Source organism: Callorhinus ursinus, unplaced genomic scaffold (assembly GCF_003265705.2).
Source record: "Callorhinus ursinus isolate GAN/ISIS: 27379988/994484 unplaced genomic scaffold, GSC_fseal_2.0 scaffold70, whole genome shotgun sequence".
Lineage (NCBI taxonomy): Eukaryota > Metazoa > Chordata > Mammalia > Carnivora > Otariidae > Callorhinus > Callorhinus ursinus.
In genome coordinates, this window is record NW_027397132.1 from 4,784,546 (window position 1) to 4,798,744 (window position 14,199).

Genomic DNA, 14,199 nt, shown 5'->3' on the forward strand with positions numbered 1-14,199 from the left:
TAGGGCGCCTGGGTGGCTCAGATGGTTAAGCGTCTGCCTTCGGCTCAGGTCATGATCCCAGGGTCCTGGGATCGAGTCCCGCATCAGGCTCCCTGCTCCTTGGGAGCCTGCTTCTCCCTCTGCTTCTCTCTCTCTCTCTCTCTCCTCCTCTGTCTCTCATGAATAAATCAATAAAAAAATCTTTAAAAAAAAAAACAACAAATATTATCATTTTAACATACACAGTTAAATCAAAACCAAACTTTTGAAATCAGCAAAAGCACATTTAAAAATGGAAAATAAATACAGTCATGGGTTTTGTTTTGTTTTTTTTTTTCACTGTTTGAACTACCATTGCATTTTCGGACCTCTGTCATGGGTCCTCAGAACTTTCTAGAAAAGTCTAGTGGTCATCAGGGCTGCCGGTCCCATGTCATCTGGAGTGGCTCCTCCCGTAACTCGATGGAAGGAGTGGATCTGTGGCAGAACTTCGAAACGGACTGCCCCGTGCTTGGTCTGCCATCCTGGGGCTGCCTTACCTCTGGGTCCTGCCATGCTGGGGTGACTACTGTTTTAGGGGCCCCCAGCGTATGGTCAGCTCTCAGATTCATGTCTCGGCCCTTGAGCTGAGTTTGCCGGAGCAGAGAGCGCCTGAGTGCAGCTTCTGGGGTGGACGTCCGAAGGCAGAGCTAGCTTCTCACTCAGCAGCTGTGGAAAGCAGCCCTCTCTAAATGTCATAGACCAGCTTCCCCAGAAGCAGGGCCTCGGCGGGGAGCCTTGGGGGGGTGGCTGATGAGGGAGTGTTCTCAGGGGAGATGGTGAGGAGTGAAGGTGGGGGATGGAGGCGAGCCGAGGTCCAGCCTCACCGGGCTCCCCGGGAGCTCTGCACCTGGAGGCCAAGGGCCAGAGTGGACCCCACGCCAGTCAGCTCTAGGCTGAGGGTCACCGGGAGGGGGAGCAGGAGCTCAGGCATGAGCTGGGAACGATTTTCCAGAGAAAGGTACAGCTGGGTACAGCCGCAGATCCTGGGATGCACCAGGGACCTGGGGGTCTGGCTGGGACAACATCACCTTCACGTTCTGCATCTGTAAAACATAGGTGATCATGTTCCCTGTCTCCCAAGATTGTTACGGCATGTTTATACAAAGTTTCAATAATGCCAGCTTTGCACAGATTTTATTTTATTTTATTTTATTTTATTTTATTTTATTTTATTTTATGAGAACTCCTTGGATTATCTTTGCAACGTTTTTATAAATCTGAAGCTATTCTAAAGTAAGTTGATTCAAAAATTACTGAGACTCAGACATTTGCACCCCCATGTTCACCGCACTATTTGCAACCAAAAGGGGGAGCCCCCCGCCGAGTGCCCATCGATGCATGGTTGGATAAACAATGTGTGGTATATCCACACTGTGGAATATTACTCAGTCTTAAAAAGGAAGGAATCCTGGCACCTGCTCCAACACGGATGAACCTTGAGGATGTGATGCTGAGTGAAGTGAAGTGAGCCAGATGGAGAAGGATGGACACTGTACGATTTCACTCTTAAGGGGTCCCTGGAGTCGCCAAAATCACAGAGACAGAAAGTAGATGGTGGTGCGGGGGGGTCAGCGTGTAGCCGGGGCAGGGTAGGGTCTCAGTGGGGGGGATGGAACGTTCTGGAGATGGACGGTGGGGATGGCTGTTCAGCAGTGTCAGTGTCTTTAATGGCACTGAAGTGGACACTTGGAAATGGTTAAGATGGTGCATTTAATGTTGTACAGGTTTTACCACAATAGAATGTTTCTTAAAAAACATTACTATTGAAACCACCATTTCCAGGGCAGTCCTCCTGCCTGCCGGCTGGGTGCCCTTGAACAGGATGCTGAGCCTTGGTCTTCCGTGGGCGCAGTGTGCAGGGTCCCCGCTGTGTGTCGGGTGTGGGCAAGGACGAAGATGTCGCAGAAGAAGCCACTCGCCTGCAGGGGGAGCCCTCGGCCCTCCCTTTGCGGCTGAAGAACTGGGGCTGCTGTCCACTCCTTTTCAAATTTCTGACATCTGGGAAGCCCCGAGGTGCTTTGCTCCCAGAGGAGCTCCTCACTCATTTCTCCAGGGTATCTCTTCTAAAAGGGGCTGACCCTAAGCTCACTGAGTGGGACAGGGGTGAGGAGGGAGAGAAGGACTCGAGAGGTCGAATACGGCCCCAAATCCTCCAAACGCCTTCCCCTTCTCACTTGACCGAGCCCCCCTTCTGCCTCCAGCCTCAGATGTGCACCTGCTCCAGTTCGGGGCGTGGTCAGCAATCCGTCCCCGCTCAGCTCCAGGGGCCTCGGGCACGTTGTTGGTCTCCTCTGCACCCCATCCTGATGGTACCCTCGGTTGAGAAGCTGACCTCGAAACACGATCTGGGCGTCCGGGGGAGGGTGCGTTTCTGCCCCGCCCAGCCAAGCCCAGCTTGACCAGAACCCAGCTGCCAGGCCCTGCTGTGCGTGTGGACCACATCCCCTCCTTCGAGGGGGCCTGCCTCTACTGGATACCGTGCCTTCTTTGTGCTCCTTCCCGAGGAGGGCTGGCGGGAACGGAAAGTGGGGCTCGTGGTGAAGCGTCAGCCCCTGCGCAGATTGACAGATTGACAGAAAACATACTTCTCTGGAGCCAAGCAAGCAGCTCACTGGCCAGTAGACCAGTAATTCTCCGGGGCGCCGAGACTTACGGAGCGCCTACCACCAGCCAGGCGCTGCCTTCAGCGCCTTCTAAAGGTCACCTTGCTTAATCGTGGTGGCATTTTTTTTAACACAAAGAGAAGTGCAGAGTAGTATACAAACACTCATTCACCCACATGCTGATTCTGAGTGTTAATATTTTGTCGTAGTTACCTCAAAAATGTTCTTTCCGGGGTGGGGGGGAGATTCAATGGGTCCGGTCTATCTCTCCCAAATTCCATTTGCTCCCCTCTCCTGGAAAGAAGCCATCAGGTATCTATAAATAATATATACATTGTTTGGCATTGAATTAAATTTTTATTAACTTAGTTGCAGATTTGCAGGCAGCCGTAGGAAAGAATACATTTTGCGGGGTTTCCCCTAATGTTACTGCCCTATCCTAACCAGGATGTTGACATTGACACAATCCACCGACCTTCAGATTCCCTCCTGTCCCCTGTTCTCATCTGTGCCCCTTCCGTCTTTGAATGAACACAAACAGTATACTATACGTGTCCTTCTGCAATGCTGTGCCCTTCTCAAAATCTCTCCGTCTTGGTACTTTCTGTTCTAGTTCACACGGTGTATAAATATACTGCAATTTTTTATTCATTCCACATTGACATCAAAGTAGGGTTTGGGGTGGTTTTTTACTTTTTTCTGGTGTTATGAATAGCTCCTCAGTGAAGAGTGTTGTATTTGTCATCACAAAAGCTATACTTTAGAGAATGTGACCAGCAGTGGAATTTCCGGGTCATAAGATACCTGCATTCCACTTGATTAGACACCCACAAATTGTCCTCCAGAGCGTCTGTACCAATTTACACTTCCTCCAGCAGTGTCCAAATTTCTCTTCATCTCCTGTGCAGAAGAGGGTCCCTATCTCGTCGTTGTTTGAACTTGCATTTCCCTGATGTAAGTACATTTCTGATTAAAGCGGAAAAGGAAATTATTAAAAGCAACTGAAGTCTCTGGGATTGCTGAGAGAGCAGGCTCGAAGCTAGGCAGGCAGAAATGTGCAGATCGGCCAATAGCTGTGCAACGCTGTCCCGTTGCTGAGTCACAGATGTCAGCGCTCAAGATCACAGACGGTAGCCCCCGGATGCTGGTGGAAGCCCACTGCGCCGCCTCCCCTTAGACGTGGGGGTGCAGGTGCTGCAGCCCCCATGAGCCGCCACCATCAGGGAGGCCGTTCTGCTTCACAACCCCACAGCCCCCGAGGGAAGCCTGGCTGGGTGCAGCTGGGAAATGTGCATCTGATGTCTCACCTTCTTCTTTTTTTAAGCAGGCTCCACACCCAACATGGAGCCTAACGCGGGGCTTGAACTCATGACCCTGCGATCAAGACCTGAGCGGGGACCAAGAGTCAGATGCTTAACCGACTGAGCCACCCAGGCGCCCCTGATGTTGGGGGAAAAGACTCTCAGAGGAGGGAGTTCCTCAAACACAGAAAGAAAGATTCCAAATGCCCAATGGCCAAAAAATGACAAATGTCCAGTATACCTTATTAGTAGTAAGTTGAACATCTTGTTAATATGTTTTTTGGCCTCTCGGATTTCCTTGTCAGAGTGAGTTACCCATACCTATCTTTTGCCTCATATAAACTCTGTTTATAATCTTTAAACCAATTATATGTGTTCCAGTATTTTCTCTCGGCCTGTGGCTTATCTTTTCCCTTCGGTCATGGTGTCTTTGATCAAACACCTTCGTCATGCTGACACTTAACAGTTATCAATAGTTGTCTTTATCGCTTGTGTCCCCTGTGCCTCCCTGGTTTGAGAATATGGCTAGATGGGGTATTTGGATTTATTCTGCTGAAAACAAGTAAATTCTAGATAAAATATAAAAACGATCTCATTACAAGCAGTGAAGAGAGTGAAGAGATAATTGCATGTAACACTGTACATGCAATAGGAAGAGCATGAAGGACATTTGCCAGCCTGGGTGACCGTGAGCTTCCTCGAAATGGCCTCGTGGTGCACGGCAGGTTGAAGACCGGGGTCTGTGCCCTCTTTGGAAAATAATAGAAAGCCACTGTCCCTTAAAAGTGGGACCCCAAAGGCTATCTATCTATAAAGATGTATATATATATATATATCTCCAGGGCAAGACGGAAGCAAAATTAAACTTGAACCTTTGCCAGCACAACGAGGAATTAAAAGGAAAGCTGGCTGGATACAGCAGAGGTGGCCCAGGGCCAGCTGGGGAGGAGGCTTCTCTCTGAGAAGTTCAACCATACCCCTGCCCTCTTGAGGAGCTATAGTCTAAACCTGGGGTCTTAAAACCTTGAGCTTCAAAAGCAAAGTTGTCTCAGACTGGTGATCTGTCTCAGTACCCAGTGGAAGCAAATGTAAATTCTTCTTTTCTTCCTTTTTTTCCCAAGTAACGGGGGGGGAGGGGTTTCCTCTCTTCTTCTAGTATCTAGAGGTGACCCTTGAGCTAATAATGTTCGGTCTTTCATGTTTTCTTGTGCTCATTTAAGATTATACGTTTCCCTTTAAACATGGCTTTGTCTGCTTCTCTTGAGTTCTGATAAGTAGGACTTTCATTATCAATTCCAAATAATCTGTATTTCATTATGCATTATTTTGCACTTTCGCATGTATAGGAGATTCTTAGCTGGCGGTTTATTACCAGTTTTTATTCAGGTGGAATTTACATAAAGGGAATGCACATATCTTATGTATTAGAGATCAAAGGATTGTGACAAACGCACATGCCCGTGTAGCTCATACCCTGATGGAGAGCTAGAACATTCTATCAGCCCACACAATTCCCCCGTGCACTCTTCCACAGCATGGAACCACCATTAGAACCACCATTTTCCTGGATCATCATATGGTTTTGCCTATTCTAGACTTTTTGACAAATGGGAAAATAGATTTAGTTTGTGTTGGGCTTTGTTCACTCAGCAGAATGTTTTTGAGATTCATCCTTGTTGTTGCCTGTGTCCATAGTCTGTTCCTTTTTATTGCTGGGCAGTATTCTGTCTTATGACTATGCAATAATTTGTTTATCTGTGCTGGTCAGAATGAGCATCTGTAGACCAATTAGGGAAGAATTGCCATCCTAACAATATGTCAATATGAATATTTCGGTTTTCTTTAGTTACACTCAGGGATGTTTTATAATTTCCATTGGAGTTTTGCCTGTATCTTTAAACATTTATCCCTAAATAATTCCTTTTTTTATGCCTTTGGTATTTTTTTAAGTTTATTTTCCAATTGTGCAAGGCTAACATATAGAAATATAATAGATACTGATATTTGATGTCGTACCTTGCTAAATTTTATTACAAGTTCTAGAGACCTTTGTGGATTCTACAGAATTCAGTATATACACTATCATCTTTTTAAGACCAGATTCTCTCTCCTAGCCATGTGCAGTTTTTTCTGTTTCTTGCTTCACCGTGCACTGGCTGGACCTCTGATTCAATGTCAGCTGTGAGCAATGAGAAAGTGCATGTTGTTGTTCTTGTTCCCAGACATTCAGTATTTTAATTCAAATATTGAAAGCATTCAGTATTTTATCATGCTGGCCCAGGTGGCTAGCTCTTGGTTCCTGAAGATGCCTTTATAAGGTTGAGAAAAGTCCCTTCTATTGGTTATTTGCTGAGAGTTTTATCATGAATGGATGCTGATGTTTTTCAAATGCTTCTGGGCATCTGTTGAAATGGTTTACGGATTTTCTCTTTTGTTCTGTCAGTATGGAATCATGGATTGAACTGTGACCCCAAAAAGATGGATAGAAGTCCTAATGCTCAGTATCTAGGAATGTGACCTTCTTTGGAAAGAGAGTCTTTGCAGATGTGATGAGATGAGGTCCTCAGGATGGCCCTCGTCCAATGTGACTGGGGTCCCTGTAGGGAGAAGGAAATGCCCTGGGAAGACAGGGCCACCTGTGGAGAAGACACTGCCATTTGACAACAGGGGTAGGGATCCGAATGACGTGTCTACAAGCCAAGGAGCTCCAAGGCTCAGCAGCAAACCCCAGAAGCAGGAGAAGACAAGGGAGTCTTATCCCCTAACCAGTTTCAGACTTCAAGCCTCCAGGGCTCTGACACAGGAAATTTCTGTTGTTTTAAGTCCCCAGATTGTGGTGCTCTGTGGCCAGCCCTAGAAAAACAATATATAGTTGGATTACCTTAATGGATTTTGTAAAGTTAAACCAAAATTGCATTTCTCTCAATCATACTATTTTATCCATTTTAGATGTGTTAGGTTAGATTCGTTTATACTTTGTTAAGGATTTTTAAAAATTTTTTGAGTACTTATTTTATTTATTTATTTTTAAAGATTTTATTTATTTATTTGACAGAGAGAGACACAGCAGGAGAGGGAACACAAGCAGGGGGAGTGGGGGGAGGGAGAAGCACGCTTCCCGCTGAGGAGGGAGACCGATGTGGGGGTCCATCCCAGGACCCTGGGATCATGACCTGAGCTGAAATCAAGAGTCCAACACTTAACTGACTGAGCCAGCCAGACGCCCCTTTAAGGATTTTTGTGTCTGTGTTCATGAAGGAATAGTATCTGTAGTTTCCTTGCGGTATATCGGGATAATTTTCTTCTAATGTCTCTGATTTGGGTATCAGATCTTTAAGCAAAAGTTTGAGGAAATAGTTGTTCTTTTTTTTAAGGCGATTTTTTTTTAGTGCAGCTGAAGATTCACAACAAAACGCACAAAAGGAGGGAGGTACAGTGATTTCCCTTTTCCCCCTGCCCCCCCTCCCCCCAGTCATCAGCATCCCTCACCGGAATGGTGCACTCACTACCAAGAGTGAACCTGCCCTGACTCATTATTAATCAGTCAACGTCCATAGTTTACCTTAGGGTTCGCTCCGGATGTTGTACATTCCATGGGTTTAGACCTTGGGGGAAATGGATTGTTTCTAAATTTCATTTTGCATCTGTCTGTTGCTAGGATACAGAAACACAGTTGTTTAGGTATATTGGTGTTGTATCCTGCCACCTTGGCAAATTCATTTGCTCTAGTTCTGGGTGGTGGTGGTTTTAGATTCCTTAGCATTCTCAGGATAGTTCCACATACACGTTCCTTTCCAGTTTTTATGCTGTTTTCTTCTTGCCCCGTCTGTGCCCTAGGACTCCCAGGTAGTGTTGACTAGAAGCGAGAATGAATGTCTCGCCTTATTGCTAATCATGGGGAAAATGTTTGACCCTTCACTGTTAAGCATGAACTCAGCTTTAGATTTTCAAAGACACTGCTTATCAGCTTGAAGAAGTTATAATCGTAAATGGGTGTTGAATGTTGTCCATTTTCCCGCTGCATTTTGGGGGGCATTTTTTGCATGATTTATTTTTTCTTCAATTTTTCTTTTCTGCATATGAGATGATCATATGGTTCTTCTGCTAACATAGTGAGTTACACTGATTTTTCAATTAATTAAAACAACTCCATTCCTGGCAAAAGCTCTGCTTATATGACATTGTATTATAGTTTCCTCAGAAGTTCAGTAGAACTCACTGGTAAAGCCATCTGGACCATGAGTTTTCTTTGTGAGGAAGTTCTCTGTATGTGTGTGTATGTGGTTTTTTAAATTGAAAATATATTTTTTTTAAGTAGGCTCCACACCCAGCGTGGAGCCCAACGTGGGGCTTAAACTCACGATCCTGAGATCAAGACCAGAGCTGGGATCAAGAGTTGGAGGTTTAACCAACTGAGCCACCCGGGCATCCTGAAAATAATGTTTTAATTGTGGTAAAATACACATAAAATTTACCTCCTTAACCATTTTTTTAAGTATGAAATTCAACAGCATTAGGCACCACAAATTCAGTGGCTTAAAACAGTAAAAATGTGTTGTCTAACAGTTCTGGTGGTCACAAGTGTGACAGGAGTTGAAATCCAGGTGCTGGTAGGAATAGTTCTTTCTAGAAGCTCCAGTGGAGAATTCATTCTTTGTTTCTACCAGCCTCTAGAGGCTGCTGGCCTTCCCTGGCTCGTGACTGCTTTACCCCAGTCTCTGCCTCCAACATCCCATGGCCTTCTCCCCAACGCGGGCCCTGGTGCCTTCCTTGTAATGACATCGGACCCACCCAGATAAATCAGGAGACTCTCTCCCCATCTCAAGAGCCTTAACTTGGGGCGCCTGGAAGGCTCAGTGGGTTAAGCGTCTGCCTTCAGCTCAGGTCATGATCCCAGAATCCTGGGATCGAGTCCCACGTTGGGCTCTCTGCCCCTGCCCCAAGCTCATGTTCTCTCTCTCTCACTCTCTAACTCAAATAAATAAAATCTAAAAAAAAAGAGCCTTAACTTGACACATCGGCAGAGTCCCTTTTTCCATATAAGGTAATATAGTCACAGGCTCTGGGGACTAGATGCTCTTTGAGGGGCTGGTACTGTGTCTAACCAGAGTCCACCTTCTGGTTCCCAAAGAGTCACATCCATCCAATATACAAAATACATCCATCCCATTCTGCTACCCCTCAGATATAATAGCAATGTCATATAAGCAGGGCACGACTCCAAGTCCCAAATCTCCTCATCTACGTAAGGTCAATCAGATATGAGGGAGTGTCTGTGTGTGATTCATCCTGAGGCAAAATTCCTCTCCATCAGTGCACCTAGAGGACAAACTATCTAATCCCCTAAATACAAGGGTGTGATAGGCATAAACTTTCCCATTTAAACGGGAAGGCAGTGGCAGGAAGGAGGGATTGCAGTCCCAAGCAATCTTGAAATCCAGGGGAGCAAACTCAGGTTTCAAGGCCTAGGAATTGTTGTCTGTGGCTCAAGGTTCTACCCTCTGGGCCCACGGCTCCACCCAGAGTCTTCCTTCCCTTTTCGTGAAGGGTAGCGCGTGTCTGCAGCTGAGGAGTGTTTTCCGCCTATTTCCTGCCTGCATTGTTTTGAGAGGCAGACAGCTTTCTTTCATTTCATGTTCCTCTGTCCCTCTCCATCCAGGCTGGTAGTGTTTCTGCTGATAGAGGATGTTCAGAAACCGTGTGGGCCTTCTCTGCGTGCCGTTAGAGAAGAGGCTCATTCTGTCTTCTCTCTCTATTCTTTGCTCCTGCTGAAATGCCACACACCTAATCTCTTCCAAGAGCGCTCTGTGTGATGACGATTGTGGCTTTTGTCCCTTTCCAGGTCCACACACACACATACACACACCCTGGGCTTTCTCTCCAGAGCACACTCTCCTGACCGGAGTCCCCAACCTTACGATCGTCGGCCACCAGGACGAGTTCTTCTCCGTGTACCTGGGGGACGCAGTCTAGCTGCGCAGGACCACTTCTCCCTGGTTGCTGGTTCCCAGCAACTCATTCCTCGCTTCCTTCAGAGGCCTCCCCTGAAGTGCCTGTCATGTGGGAAGCCACCAGCCGTGTGTTTATGGCAGTTTGGGTGTTACCATCTAAGATGATGTAGATTTTCTATGCCCCGGTCCTCACTAGCCGACTTGTTAACATGCACATGTCTGCTGACAATCTGTTCATGGCAATCTAGGCTTTTTCTGTTATGCTTCTCTAAGAAATTCTTCCAGTCTCTACCCATCCCCCACCCCTGGGGTCTGTCACATGTCTGCAGGTGCTTGTGAGAGCCCACCCTGTGTGAACCAGAGCCGGGATTTTGTGCTCCTCCGTGGCCGGGTGCCATGCCATTGTCTGTCTCCACGGCAATATGCTCATCCAGGCTGTTGTTAACAGACATTTGGGGTATTTCCAGTTTTTAGCTATTTGAATGAGCTTTCGAGGAATGAGCCTCTTTTGGTGGGCGTACGGTTTTATTTCCCTCGGGTAAATATCTAGGAGTGGGGTCGCCTCAGGGGCCATCCTTTCTGCACTCCCGGTCTGGTGTGGACAGCCAGCTCCCACGCTGCTTCTAAAGGTGGGCAGCTTAGCTCCTCGTCAGTCCTGACCTTCTCTGGGAAGTTCGGTCCACATCCCATCCTCACTGGGGCCCACGCCTTGCTCTTCTGCCGTCGAACCCAGGCTCCTGAGGTTGTGATCATGTCTGAAAGCTCTGTGGGTCGTTTGGCCTCCGCTTTCGTTCATTGCTGTAATAACTTAAAGTCCTCCCTGTATCTGGTACGCTTTCTTGCTTTCGACACCAGCCATATATTAAAAACATCTTGGGAAGGGGGCAATTTTAGCCAGCACATCTGTATGTTTGGGGAAGGAGGGTGAATGTACTTCTGCATCAGGCTAACAGAACAAGTCTCTTATTTAAACCTTACCGTTTGAGGAACAAACCTTTGAAATAAAGTAATGTTGATATTTCCACTTTACACATGAGCATACGGAAGCCAAAGAGAATTAAGTAGCTTGTCTGAGGTCCGATGAAGAGATCCCAACATTTTTGACATATTTAAACCCTCCCAGGGTTCATGGAGGATGTGAGCAAATCTCTTTACTTCAGGTGGGAATTTTAGGATGGGTGCTTGAGAAGGTATCCTATAGCATCACAGGAGGATTTGATTTTTTTTTTTAAAGATTTTATTTATTTATTTGAGGGCGAGAGAGAGAAAGGAGGAGGAGCCGAGGGAGATGGATACGCAGACTCTGCGCTGAGCACAGAGCCCGATGTAGGACTCATCTCACGACCCTGAGATCATGACCTGAGCCCAAATCAAGAGTGGGGTGCTCAACCAGCTGAGCCACCCGGGTGCCCCTGGAGGATTTGATTTCGTGACCTTCACAGTATCGAGATGATACTCGTTCAGCACTTGGCACAGTGCCTGCCACGTATTCGGGCTTAATAAATGTTTGGGGGCTGTTGTTACCATTTTCCCTGCCTTCAGAGTCCTTCGCCTTCCCCCCAGTATGATTTATAGGCTGGTGCCCCAAACCTCCTCAAACAAGAGGTTCTGGGGGGGAGCGGAATTTCCATAGTGAGAGTGTTGAGGAGCCAACTGCTGGCTCTTTGGCATCGGGTAATACCACAGGGGCTGTGAGGGTGGTCTCCGGCACCAGACAGCCTGGGTTCAAATCCCGGCTCTTCTGTGGACTGGCTCTGCCATCTCAGTGTGTTGGACTTTTCTGCCTTAGTTATCTGGAAAACAGAGACAATCGTTCTACTGTTTCGTAGATTTATTGTGGGGCTTCGGGGAGTCTCCAAATAAAAAGCGCATAGAAAAGTGCTTGGTACATAGTAGGTAGGCATTCAGTAAATGCTAGTTTGGTTAGTGTGGCTAGTATTGACGGCTGTTTGCAAAATATTTCTGGCTTTCTGTCCTCTAGGCACATGGTGGTGTCAACCCTCCACGTCACCAGTTCTGGCCAAGGAGTTGTGAGTGGAGTGTTGTGTCACTTCTGGGCCAGAGCATTTCAGTGTTCACGCTGGACCCTCCAGGGCGCTTTCCCTCTGTCACCGTGGCAGAAATCCCTGACGGTGGCCACTCCATCGTCCTGGGTTTCCGAGTGGCCGTGGTGGGCATAATCCCCTTGTTATTTCAGGTCTTGGAAATACCACAGCATGATATCGCTTATCCCGACAAATCTACGTCAACTAGATTGATAGTCGAGGATACAGTACTCAAAGCATTTTAACAACTCTTTTGAAAGCTCCCGAGCAGGACGTGGAAATCCTTGCATTTTGGTAGGACAGCTGATAACAGCCCCTTTCTGCGTGTCCACCTGCATCGTGAAGTCCCGAGTCCCAACTCCGCTGTGTGTTCCAAATCGTCAGTTTGCCTCTGTAGTTCTCAGTGTTTTTTTAAAAGATTTTATTTATTTATTTGAGAGAGAGAGAATGAGAGATAGAGAGCACAAGAGGGAAGAGGGTCAGAGGGAGAAGCAGACTCCTTGCTGAGCAGGGAGCCCGATGCGGGACTCGATCCCGGGACTCCAGGATCATGACCCGAGCCGAAGGCAGTCACCCAACCAACTGAGCCACCCAGGCGCCCCTGTAGTTCTCAGTTTCCTAAATGGAAAGCGGCCAATGTGACTGGAGCAATGGATGGACAGTCTTAATGTAATTGGATTCTTGCCATTAATCGAAAGGTTTTAAAAGTCAGAAATTCTGGTCTTCTGTTTGCTGTTCCCCGAATGAAACAGAAATGGTATAAGGATCAGTCTTCTTTGGTGAGGATCTAAAGAAGTTGCAGGCAGACACATTTCAGTGCATGTTTCCTAGAACTTTCTAACAGTTGGAAATATCTGACAATGGGGCCCACAACCTGTAAGGACCGAGTTCCCTTTTCTGGAGGCATTCAGAACTGGTCATGTCAGAACCCACGGCTTGTTCCCCTTTCCTCCCACACACCTATGTTTCCAGCCCTAACAGCTTCTTTGCTCTGCTGTGAGAATCCTGTTGTATCCTTGGGACCCCCTCCGCCCCAAAATTCGGTACCTAGGAAATGCTCAGGCAATGTTTGCAGGAATAAAACTTTCAACCTGGGCTGCACATTAGAATCATCTGGGGAGCTTTAAAAAATAAAAAATTCCAAGTCTGGGCCACATCCCAGATGAATTAAATCAGAACTTCTGGGGGTGAGCTCCAGGCTGAGTATATTCGAACTCTCCCCAGGTGATTGGAAAGTGCAGCAAAGACCCAGAACCGCTGAGCTAGAGGTTGTGTCAAGGGTGTTAAAATAATACATTTATGTTATCATTCTTGAATAATGTCTGTGCACTCATATAGTGCTTTACAGTTTCTGGAAAATGCAGTGAACTTTTAGACATTTAGTAAAGACCGTAGCCTCTCGTGAGGGACAGAGATACGTGCTGACTAATACAGGGACGTTAGCAGAGAGTGTGTGTGTGTCTGGGGGGTAGAGAGATGCGGAGTCAGGGAAAGTGCTGAGCATATCAGTTGAGGCAAGAGCAGCTGAAAGGAAGGCCAGGGGGCGGAAGGAAGCAGCACTGGAGGGGGGCTGTGTATCACAGGATCCGCAGTGTCCCCCTGTGAGTAGCAGGGACCAGCACTTGCTGGGGTATGGTGGGGGAGAGCGTCTCTGACTGTGTCAGCTCGCAGGGACATCCTGGGTGTGGTCATGGGTAACCTGGTCAGGGTCCGGTAGCTGTAGCAAGGAGGACTTCCTGGGGCAGAACCCAGACTGGGGTCTGGGCTCTTGATTGCTGTAACCAGCTCCCAGCAAGTGTTCGTAGAACACTGAACCCTCGGCTCAGAATCAGGAGGTCCCAGCTCCTTGCTTTGGAAAGGAGGCCCTCCCGGATGGAGCCCTTCCTGGTGCCCCAGCTTCCTCTTCTGCCATTTCTGCACCCACACTTTCAGCTCCAGGAGGACCGCAGTGTGTGCAGCTGCTTGATGCCTCAGAGACTTTGTGCCTACCAGAGGCCGCTGCCTCCTCCTGTGCTTAACTCCTCATCCCCGGCATCAGCTCAGGCTCCGCCCCACCCAGGGGTCCCTTCATCCCTTCCCTGAGCCCCCACAGCCTCACTTTGGAACAGCCAGGACACTTGCTCTGGTGTTCCGTCCTCCAGATTGGGGGAGGCACCTAATGCACCCAGGTATCCTCAGCTCCCAGCACTGGGCAGCCTGCCCTCTGGGCGGGGAGGGGCAGTGTGTGGGGGGTGACCGGGTAAGGCGGGTGTGCGAGAGAGCAGGTGAGCCAGTGGGT